Genomic DNA, 12,623 nt, shown 5'->3' on the forward strand with positions numbered 1-12,623 from the left:
CCGTGCTTACAGAGATCTGTACTCCACCTTTAGTTGTGCGTACACACTGCTCACAGGAGACCACCCTTTTAGTTAAAACACAAATTTTGGAGTCAGTTCACAGTAGCCAAAATCTGGAAACAACCTGAATGCCTGAACAGAAAACTGGCTAAAGAAACTATGGCACATATACACAGTGCAATACTATGCAGCTGTTAGAAAAAAAATGAAGTCATAAAATTTGCTTATATGTGGATGGACTTGGAGAGTATCATGTTATATGAAATGAATCAGAAAGAGGGGGACAGATATAGAATGACTGCACTCATTTATGGAATATAAAATAACATAATATGAGACTAACACCCAAGGACAGTAGAGACAAGGGTCAAGAGGATTGGTCCATGGTGAGAAGCCTGACCAAGTTCTGGGGGAGAAGGCATCTGGGATAGGGAAGGGACCACTAAATCAATGATGGGTGGTGGGATTGCTTGGGATGGGAGATGTGTGCTGAAAGTAGACAAAGGACTGAACATGATGGCCTCTGAGTATATGTATTGTAACCAAAATGCCTAAAAGGAGAGAGAGAGAGAGAGAGAGAGAGAGAGAGAGTAAGAAGGAAAGTGGCTGCCATAGAGGAAAGAGTGTGGTGGAGTGAGGATGACAGGAGGGATACTGGGGACATTGGTGGTGGGAAAGGTATGCTGGTGGAAGGATGGGTGTTTGATCATTGAATAACTGAAATTCAATCATGAAAGCCTTGTAACTATCTCATGGTGATTCAATAAAAAAAATATGTTTGTGGTGCTTGCTCGGATGCTCACACAGAGTTCTAAGGGTTTGTACTTGCTATTATCGGTAGCCTTGACAACTTCTCAGTTGAGCTATTGCCGGGGATACCACACATTTTCGTGTTGTTTACACATCCCTGGCTCTGGTTTGCTTGACGCATTGACGATCACAGCAGAACTGCCAAGTTCATGTTCAGCACACATGGAACACCAAGGCATTGAACATGACCACAAGGCAGGCAGAGAGAGCCAATTCCTCCAGGTGTGTTCAAAGGTTTTTAAGTCAATGCTGAGGGCTGGAGTGATTGTAGAGTAGGTAGGGTGCTTGCCTTGCATGTGGCTGACTCAGGTTTAATCATTGGCATCCCATAGGGTTCCCTGAGCACTGCTAGGCGTAACTCTTGAGTTCAGAGCAAGAGTCGCTTCTGAGTATCACCAGGTGTGATCCAAAAACTAAAAAATAAAACAAAAGATATAATCGGTGGTGAAATGGAAAGACTAAGCAATAAGCTGCTCCGAGTTATGTTCTATTAAGAAAATGGACATATTTTGAAGGTCAAATCCTCATTGCTGGAAGTACTTAAAAGAACATAATATAATTTTTACATCTCTGGATGTGGCTCAGGAAATGTCTATAGAAAGTTTATGATTCAACTCAGGAAATATTAATCTTAAACACTTGGGTTTTAAGCTTGTTCGAGTGATACTGAATAGTGAAACAAAGCACTGTCTTTAAATTGTTTCCTGTGCTCTTTGAAAATGTTTAACCAATAAGGAGAATCATTGTTAGATACTACTGCCAGGCACTCTAATCACTTAAATACTGAAAGGTTTTTTATCAGTTTGCAAGAGTGGAGAAACGAAGCTCATATAAAATATGAAGTTTGCTTTAGATTTCATGGTGAAATAAATAGGATGAGCAAAGAATGTTTGAAAAATGTACTTTCAAGATTAAATGAATTGGACAAAAAAGAGTACACTAGATAGGCTGCTTGCATTACCAGGTTTCATACATGACACCACAGTCTTCGAGTGACACTAGGAGTGATCCCTGAGAACAGAGCCAGGAGCATCACTGGTATACTCCCTTAAAAATAATTAGGTGACTTAATGCAAACAAATGTGATCAACCCGGACTGATATGTTATATTTGACGTTTTTGTGAAAAATAAATAAATAAAAGGAGGTACAGAGAAATGTTAAAGAATCAGTCATCTCAGCCTTCCCATACTTTAATCCAATACGTTTTCACATGCTTTGCTGGTAAATATTAAAAATAGATAATAAGAAAATATTAAATAATTAGAAATGGATGAATTGTGACTATCTTTATTGATTTATTCAGTTATAGAGGTATAGGGCTTATTTCTCACAGTGAATATGATCAGTAGTAGACTCAAAGAAATTAGTAATTGACTTTTTTGAGTCTGAACCATCCCGTTTCAACACACCACTATGTGATGTGTACAAAGGATTAAGCCCTTTCCTAAGTGCCATGTGGAAAGCCATTAGGAGATTTTAAATAGGAGAGAGGGTACATTCTATTTTTCGTTTCTTTTTAAGTTCATTTGGCGGCTGTGTGGAGAGTGGTTGGAAGGAGATGAGAGGGGAAATACGGAGCCAGTTAGAAGATGACTGGTGTCTGCATTCTAGAGGCTCTCTGATCTCTGATGCAACACCAGCTTCACAGGATTTAAAGCCATTTTCTTCTTACTTTCATGAAAGCTCATTTAAACATTTACAAGAAAAAAGTCTAAGAGAAATAGAAAACAACAAAAAAAGGAAGTACAAAGAAAAAAATCATGGAACTTTCCAGAGTATAGATTCCCTCTAAAATCTCAGAACTAACCATACGCCATCAGTTTTCTTCAGTAGAATTGCAGGAAGCACAGTCATAATCTTTTTGAAAACACAAGTGCTTTATTTCTCTTATTTAATTTGCCAAGCGCATATATAATTCCTGCCTCTGTACCTATTATACTAAAGTAATTTTCTCAAATCCTTTACTTGCTAAATGGCTCCCTAGACTTCACTGCATTGCACAGGTCCTTCAAAACCATTATCCTTCTTTCTAGCAAGGAGGCCATTTTGCACACGGAAAAACGTTTTTTATCTTGTTTTGCAATTGACACAATGCTTCCAACTACTTTATCTCATTTAATCTCAGACTAACCTTTATAGCAGTGTAGTGGGGACTTCATTATTTTAAGTACACTTCAAAATGATTTGTGGGTATTTTAAAGCAAAGACCTCAAACAGGGACCTGAGAGATGGCTCTACAGGGTGGAAGCCATGCCTTACCTGAGCAAGGGCTGAGATAATTGTTGGCATCCAAAGATTCCTGAGTTGCTAAAGCTGGAGCACAGTGGGTAGGGCACTTTCCTTACTTTCCTTGCATGTGGCCGACAAAGGCTCACTACATGTCAAGACATATGCTCTCCCAAGCCCACAAGAACTGATCCCTGAATGCAGAACAAAGTCTCAACTTTAAAAAAATCACCGCCTACGTGCCCAAAAACAAACAGAAGGCTCCTGAATACCCAGCAATTTATCATTTAGTGAAGCTACAAAACTTACAGATGTGTACTCCGGTGTTGAGTATCACCAGGAGTTACCCAAGATTCTGAGCACTGCTTGGGAGAGGTATTAGGAGGGAAACTCTCACATATCATAGGAGCTGGGGAGATTATACCAGGGTTAAGGCACATGTATTGACCTGGCTTGATCTCCTGTACCACATAGGCCCCCAGGTGCCCCCAGAACTGCCTGGATAACTTGACTAATGCTTGAAACTACTGAGCAGGAGCAGCATTGCATTCTGGGGCCCAATCAGCGTATTGGCCAAGAGTCACTCAGGGGAGGGTCCCTGGGCTTCCTGAGCACCAATAGGAAGCCCCTACCTTCTAAAGGCGAGCAGAGCACTTCTGTCATAAAATTTTAAAAGACGTGAAAAAAGTTAAAGCTTCTTTTAAAAGAATAGTGTGAGTGTTGGGGCTGAAGTGATAGATCAGCGGGTAGGGCATTTGCCTTGCAGGTGGCTGACCTGGGTTCGATTCCTGCATCCTTCTCGGAGAGCCCAAGAAGCTACTGAGAGTATCCTGCCCCCACGGTAGAGCCTGGCAAGCCACCCATGGCCTATTCGATATGCCAAAAAAGTAACAACAAATCTCACAATGGAGATGTTGCTGCTGCCCTCTGGAGCAAATAGAAGAGCAACGGGATGAGAGTGATACAGTGTGAGCATGACACATAAAATTATTAAAATGTTATATTTAAAATATAAAAATATTATAATACTTAGTTTATGCTAGTAGTCATCTAAATGGCATGTAGAAATTTCTCAGGAAGTAAATAGTACTTGAGTAGTTTAATAGTTCTAGGCACTTGAATAGTTCTAGAAAAATAATTACCAGACCAAAGTTTTCATTTATATTACAATCTAAAATTAATTTTCTGCAGAATTTATATTTCAAACAAATATTTCTAGCTTCTTTTTATAATTACTCCTTTTTACTTTTATAAAATAGAAGCATGATTCTCACATATTCCTAATCAAACAGGATATAGTTTTATATGATAGAAAAGTCTCTGAGTCTTTAATAGCAGAACATTTTTTTTATAAATTTATTTATTTTAAATTAGTGAATCACCATGAGGGTACAATTACAGATTTATACACTTTTGTGCTCATGCTTCCCTCATACAAAGTTCGGGAACCCATCCCTTCACCAGTACCCATTCTCTACCACCAGTAAACACAGCATCCCTCCCACCCTCCCCAATCCCATCTCCTTCCCACCCCACCCTGCCACTGTGGCAGGACATTCCCTTCTGTTCTCTCTCTCTAATTAGCTGTTGTGGTTTGCAATAAAGGTGGTGAGTGGCCACTGTGCTCAGTCTCTAGCCCTCATTCAGCCCGCAACACCCTTCCCCCACATGGCTTTTGACTACATTATAGTTGGTGATCCCTTCTCTGAGTTGCCCTTTCCCCAGAATGTGAGGCCAGCCTCCAAACCATGGAGTCAACCTCCTGGTACTTATTTCTACAATTCTTGGGTGTTAGTCTCCCACTCTGTTATTCTATATACCACAGATGAGTGCAATCTTTCTATGTCTGTCTCTCTCTTTCTGACTCATTTCACTCAGCATGAAACTTTCCATGCTGATCCACTTATATGCAAAATTCATTATCTCCTTTTTTCTAACAGCTCATAGTATTCCATTGTATAGATGTACCAAAGTTTCCTCAACCAGTCATTAGTTCTAGGGCATTCGGGTTTTTTCCAGATTCTGGCTATTGTAAACAGTGCTGCGATGAACATATAAGTGCAGATGTCGTTTCGACTATACTTTTTTGCCTCTCTGGGATATATTCCCAGCAGTGGTATTGCTGGGTCAACTCTGTAGATATTAGGAAATTGTATGAATTACTGTCACTGCCATCCCGGTGCTCATTGATTTGTTCCTGCGGGTACCAGTAACCTCTCCATCGTGAGACTTGTTGTTACTGTTTTTGGCATATCAAATACTTGAGGGGTAGCTTGCCAGGCTCTGCCATGTGGAGAAGATACTCTTGGTAGCTTGTCTGGCTCTCTGAGAGGGGTGGAGAAATCGAACCCAGGTTGGCCAGGTGCAAGGCAAATGCCCTACCCGCTGTGCCTCGCTCCAGCCCTGTATGAATTACAGTAATGGGAAAACAATCTTTTCCAAATTCTGCACTTTCAAATTTTTTTTCTTTCAATGGGACTGAAGAAGTTCCTGATTGGGTTGTTGGCTGATATATCATCAAAATATTTTTAATGATAAATCATTCACTGAGATGTAATAATTTGAAAAGTGTTATTGAGTTGCTTGCCAATTTAATAAAACTCCTTCAATGTCATTGTTTATTTTTATGTGGATGATATTTATTTTAACTCCTCCATCTGTAAAAACAAAAAATAGAAATAGAATTAATGCAGAATTTTGTCTTTAGTCTAAAAACATTTATCCACAAATATGTATATCTTATTGAAAGTCCTACATTTTCAACAATTTATATTTTTTCAGAGTAATAACTTATCAAATTACAGGGCCAAAGAGATAGTATAGAGGGTAAAGGCAAGAGCCTTCTATGCAACCAATCCAGATTCTATCCCCAATGTTGCATATAGTTTATTGATCATCACCAGAAGTGATCTCTGAGCATAGAGCCAGGAGTAGACCCTAAGCACAGCTGGATGTGGCTCAAAAAAACCACAAAGACAAAGTTAAATTAAATTTATTGTATAGTTATGTCATTTCATGTATTGGATAATCCTATAAATTATTATAAACATATTCTGGCACAAAATATCTAGACAGACCTTTAAAAAACACTTGTATACAGTTTTGTTACAAAAATATGACTCAATTAATCATAAACTTCTAAGTATAGCTATATAGTTTATATATGCTATGAAAATAAAATCCTATGGGTTAAGTGGAATAAAAATAGAAATTTAAGTAAAATTGAAAGTTCCTCTTAAAACAATCTTGTTTATATATTTTAATAGTGGAGAATGATAGTTAGCTGTCACTAATGTAAAGCATCACTGGAATTGATTTAATAATGACATAAAGAAATTGTCAGTGTTTATTACTTGCAAGAAAAAAGATCACTTGAAAATATGTATACTTGTTACAAAATTTAATATGTCAGTTTAAAATGTTGGGGCGGGCGACACCAATTTTCAAAATTCCCTTAGGGCATAAATGGAAAAGTATTTTAAAAGTAGGCTTCTGCTTTTTGCTATAAGACTTTATTAGTTTGAACATCTTCAAATATATTTTTCTTTTCTATCCATCAGTAGATGATTGGCTTCATCTTTCCCTCAATATAAACACATGCACAGACACACACACATTTCCTTTTTAATTGCTTCAGGGGAATTACTGTGTACAAAGGGTCAAGCAGAAAACAATGAACCATGTGGCTAGTCGCCCACTGAGCAATTAACAAGGCTCACAGTCCCCTGAACCCCTTCAGCAATACCTCCCCCAATCTCCTAGCTAACAGCTTTGTTTTTGCACAACAGCCCCTTGATGTAAAAACGTAAGTTTCATGCCTCAATACAGTTACAAATCACCATGTGCCATTGTTCAACATGGTCACTTGCACAGGCTTGATGCCCTGAGCATTAAATTTTTGAATACTGTAGATCTTCTGAAATTTTATATTTACAGATGATGAAACTAATATTGTGACAGGTTAAGAGATCTGCCCAGATTTACACAGATGGTGAAAGATAAACCCAGGTGTGTGTGTGTGTGTATGTGCGTGTTTATAAATAAATAGGTATAGTTGTCTAGTAGGAATATTATGTCAGCAGACTTCGCCTCAAAACCTATATTATCTGACAGCAGAGAAGGCCCTTTGACATGGGCTTTCTTGTGCTCTAGGAAGAAATACATAGATGATTAGAAAACATTGAATGAAGTATCTCCTGCCAACCACATGCTTTATTTTAATTTCTAAAAATTTAATTTATTTTGTGTTTTTAAGAGGCAATATTATACTAAACCATTATATAAATTTAAGGTTTGCAGCATTATAAATCAATATCTATATTTAATAAATAAAGTTCACTTTATTTCTAAATCCCATAGATTGAAAATAAATATCGAAGTAGGGACAAGGAAATGTGTTTGAAGTGGAACTTTCTATTATTTCAGGGCAGAGAAAATGTGAGTGGGTCTTCAGAAATCCAGACTTGGTCTAGAGAGAAGTCCATTTTCCTGTTCTTGCACAGGAAACAGCTGGTTCTGATCTTTGGCGGAGGGTTATCAGCTCTAGAACATTAGGAGAGGCTACGCCGAGAGAAAATTGTTATTGCATGGTGTATAGGAGCAATAGGGTGCCAGTACATTACTCCAAGAAAGGATGCAACAATGAGCTAAAAGCACACATAAAAAAAGAACACAAACATGAAAACACATCAACTGGTGAACTGACATGAAGACATAAAGACTCTTTAGTGCTTTGGGAAACTTTCAGAAAAAAAATTTAAGGTCCTGATGTTTTTTTTTTTTTATCTGAACAGAGAGTGCAAACGAACTAGAAAACATATATTGGCAGTACCACTGTTTTCTTATTTTTATCTATATGCTGGCAGGGTTAAAGTATTATCAGATCTTATATACATGCATGTTGACAAGGACACCAATGCCACCAATGCCTCTGTTGTTGCATGTTCCGAGGAACAATTTTTCTCCAGTGTCAAAAATGGCGTGATGTGATTGATGTCTCCTTGTTTCGGTCAGACCAATGATGTCGTACTTGATCTGCGCTTGCAACATCAGGTCCTCGATGGATGCTTCTGATGCCAGTGTCTGTGCGTTGAAACTACAGACAATCATCTTAGTCTTTCTTCGTTTCGGCAGTCTAGTTCGTCCCCAAGATTTTTTTAGCCTCTCTTTGTTCATCTTTCTTAACGCTGCCGTACTGGGGGCTCTTTTGTTGACAGGTGAATGAGGCCAATTGTTGTTACTGTTGTTGGCATATCGAATATGCGACGGGTAGCTTGCTAGGCTCTGCCGTGTGGGCTCAATACACTCAGTAGCTTGCCGGGCTCTCCGAGAGGGACAGAGGCTTTTAGGGTGGCCTCCAATCGCCCTTAGAGGTGTTACCATGGTTCACACTAAATTGGAACCCTATAAAATATGGTATGGGAATAATAGGTATTAAGTGTTTTATGGTGTGTCACGCGGCCACGAAGCGGCCACAGGTCCAGAGAGCAACCTGGAGGGTGGCGGTGGCTAGGTAGTGGATGTAATGGGGGTCAGCCAGTGAGGTATTTATCTTGGGTAGGGTGACGCGTCTGGGTTGGACCCCTCCCTCAGATGCCGGGGATTGGAGGAGGCAGACAGAGGATCTTGTTTCCAGGTCTCGTTGAACCTAGAGCTAAGGTCGCAAAGTTCTGCTTACCTGGCGTTGCGGGGCTTCACTCGTGTGTGAAGTTCGGCCCAAGGGTCCGGAGAGCAACCTGGAGGGTGGCGGTGTCTGAGTAGTGGATGAGCATCGATTAATTCGAAGGCCTAACAACCCGAATTGGACGATTATGCTTGAATAGATGTGGCTCACTGCCTGCAGTTTCTATCTTCATCGCCTGCACAAAAACTTCCAACTACGATGAAGAAGAAATTGAGAGGTTCTACATGGAACTTGAGAAGTTCTATAAAGAAGACCACACCTTCTACAAGATCATTGTTGGTGATTGTAATGCCAGATAGGTCTGAGAAAGTCGCCTGAAAAACTCCACATTGGGACACATGGCCTAGAATGGAACGATCAGGGTGAGAGACTGTCTGAATTCATCATGTCGACCAAGACCATCCATGGTAACTCACAGTTCCAGAAGGCTGAATCTAAACGCTAGACATGGGAGTCTCCTGGTGGACAGTTCCACAATGAAATTGACCACATCATATTCAATCAAAGGTTTTGCCTGACTTATGTCGCTGTTGTCCCAACATTCCAAATAGGATTGAACCACCGTCTCCTTCGTGTGAAATTCTACTTCACAGAGCAGGGAGAAAAGTCTGCAAAATTTAAGTCTAAGAAAGCAACTCCCAGAATGACCACCAACTGGGAGCTCTTTGGCACTATTGCAGCAACATGGGAAGATGCCGTCCTTGACAACATCGACGAGGAATATGATCGACTGGCTCAGCACCTCCATGTCTGTGCGAAGAATGCTGAGAGTAAGAAAGCCACAAACAGACGCCTGTCTTCGGAAACTCTCGAGCTCATTCGTCAACGTGGTTTGGCGCGAGCCTCAGGCAACCACAAGCTAATGTCCGAGCTCACAAAGCTGTGCAGAGATGTGATAAAGGAAGACCTCAAAGAGAGAAGAGCAGCAGTGTTGGCTTATACAGCAGAAGCCGGGAAAAGTATTCGCAACATTTGCCTGTCCTTTGCCAACTACAAGACAAAGATGACTGCCCTTTGACATCCTGATGGATCTATCACATCCTCCAGAAAGGCAATGGAGAGGATTACTCACAACTTCTACTCGGATCTCTTTGACAGCCGTGTGCACCTGCCCACATACCAAATCCCGCAGGATGGATATGTTGTTCCCAACGTTCTCCCTTCTGAAATCTGACACACCATTTCGCTGGTAAAGACGTGAACAGCACCTGGTCTGGACAAGGTAAGACCCGAACACTTGAAGAACTCATCAATACACTGGCCCGACTCTTCACACACTACCTGTCTGAATGCAAGGTTCTGTCCCAGTGGAAAACCAGTAGGACCGTTCTGTTGTACATGAAGGGAGACATCCATGACATTGGTAACTATTGCCCAATCTGCCTGTTGTCTGTCGTCTACAAGTTGTTCACTCGTGTCATCCTGAATAGAATAGGCAGAACACTAGACGAAGGACAACCATGCGAGCAAGACAAGTTCTGAAGAGGATTCAGCATGATAGACCATATCCACACAGTAACCAAACTGATTGATGTTTTGCGAGAGTTCAAGATGCTGCTCTGTCTAACGCTCATTGACTTAAAGAAGGCCTTTGATTCTGTTGAGACTGAGGTGGTCATAGAAGCCCTGGCCAAACATGGTGTTCAAACTCAGTATATCAAAATCCTCCGCAAGCTGTATTGTGGATTCACCACCAGGATCTCACCATTCTACAGGGAAGTGATCATTGATGTCGGGAATTTTCCATTTTTGTGTATGAGATTGAACTGAGCAACAATCCAGTCAGTAGTGAGTCAGGATTCTTTCTTGTCCAATATTTGCCAGCACTGACTGTTTCTGGACTTTTTGATAAAGAACATTATTGTTGGTGTGGCATTAAATATTACTATTGGTTTGATTTCCATTTATTTGGTAATCAAGAATGATTGACATACGTGTTTGCCATCTCTAATTTTTGAAGAGTTTTCTGTTCATCTTTCTCCATTTTTTTCTGTTGAACTTTGTGTGTTAAATATATTTTTGATATTAGTCCTTTGTCTGATGAATGATGTATCAATATATTTTACCAACTCATGAGGTTTCTTTTTAAGTCACGTATTTTCACAATGCAAAATTTTAGTTACTGTAGTACCATTTGTTTAATTTTTCTTTGACTTTCTTTATCAGTGGGAGTCAATATTGAAAAATCTTCTGAGGTCAAGATCTTGCAAAGTTCTCCCTATGCCTTCTCAATGTATTTGTTTTAGAAACAGGTGTGATATAAGAATATCTGTCCATTCTGAATTAACTTTAGTTTATGACTTGCGGCCTAGTTATTAATATTTTTTTTGCATATGCTACCCAGTTTTCCCACCATTTGTTGAAGAGACTAACATATTCCCACTTCAGGAACCTAGCAGCTTCATCATAAACTTCCCATATTTCTGAGGGCTAATGTCTGGGTTCTCACTTGAATTCCATTCATCTGATCTGGCAGTCTGCATGCAGACTTAATTACTATAGCTTTGAAGTAAAAATTAAAGTCTGGGAGCGGGAGCGATAGCACAGCGGGTAGGGCGTTTGCCTTGTACGAGGACGACCCGGGTTCGATTCCCAGCATCTCATATGGTCCCCTGAGCACGGCCAGGGGTAATTTCTGAGTGCAGAGCCAGGAGTAACCCATGTGCATTGCCAGGTGTGACCCAAAAAAAAAAATTTAAAGTCTGAAAATTAATGATTCCCATCTTCTTTCTTTCTTAGGATTGCTTTAGCTCTTCTTGGAGTTTTATTGTTCCATTCATTGTAGAAGGATTTGTTCTATGTCCTTGAAAACATGAACATTTTGATAGGAATTGTGTTTCATCTCTAAATCAATTTGGGTAATATGATCTTTTTAAAACAATATTAATTATTCCAATCCATGAACGTGGGATGTGCCTCCATTTTCTTATACCTTCTTTCATTCGTTTCATAGAAGATTTATAATTTTGAATAAATTTCCCTTTCACCATTTTCATTAAATTGATTTCTAGTTTGGCTTGTTCTTTACCAATATGAATTAATTCAATTTCTTCCTCTTGCCTAATTATTGTGTGAAGGAATTCTAATTTCTTGCAATATAGTAGGTGACACAATGAGATTTATTTTGTTGAGTGGTGACTTAAAGAAAATACTTTCCTTTTTTCTTCATTTAAGGATGATGACAGCTGTAAGCTCATAGTTTATATAATTTAAAATAGTGATATAATTTTAATCAATTCACATTTTGCTAAGGGTCTTCACTACTGATGGGTGTTGGAAGTTGTTTAATACTATCTCTACATCTATAAAGATGACCACATGATTTTTTTGTCTTTATTTTGGTTGATGTGGAGTATCACATTAAATGATTTTTTAATATTGAGCAATACTTATATTTCTGGAGTGTCTCCCAATTAATAATAATATATGATGCATTGTTGTATTTGACTCATTAGGATTTTTTAAAGAATCTTTGTATCACTGCTCATCAAGGATATTGGTCTAATATTTCTTTTATTAGTGAAATTTCTATCAGTTTTTGTTTTATTGTTTTCCATGTAATATTAAACTTTTCAGGAGAATTACTGTTTCTTTCATCACTGCCATCACTGTCTTGCCATTGCTTATCGATTTGCTCGAGTGGGCATCAGTAATGTCTCCATTGTGAGACTTGTAGTTACAGTTTTTGGCATATCGAATATGCCACGGGTAGCTTGCCAGGCTCTGCCGTGAGGGTGAGATACTCTTGGTAGCTTGCCTGGCTCTCCGAGAGGGGCAGAGGAATCAAACCTAGGTCGGCCGCATGCAAGGCAAACACCCTACTAGCTGTGCTATCTCTCCAGCTCCATTTCTCACTTCTCGGCCATTTGGCTAAGATCAAGTATAGTTTCTTTCATATTCTG

At 39.4% G+C, this 12,623-nt stretch overlaps 1 pseudogene; it reads left to right on the plus strand.

Annotated features, from left to right (window-relative positions):
* The first annotated feature begins 9,106 nt into the window (after positions 1–9,106).
* LOC129401870 (uncharacterized) lies at positions 9,107–11,529 on the plus strand (annotated as a pseudogene).
* The last annotated feature ends 1,094 nt before the right edge of the window (positions 11,530–12,623 follow it).

Source organism: Sorex araneus, chromosome 2 (genome assembly GCF_027595985.1).
Source record: "Sorex araneus isolate mSorAra2 chromosome 2, mSorAra2.pri, whole genome shotgun sequence".
NCBI lineage: Eukaryota > Metazoa > Chordata > Mammalia > Eulipotyphla > Soricidae > Sorex > Sorex araneus.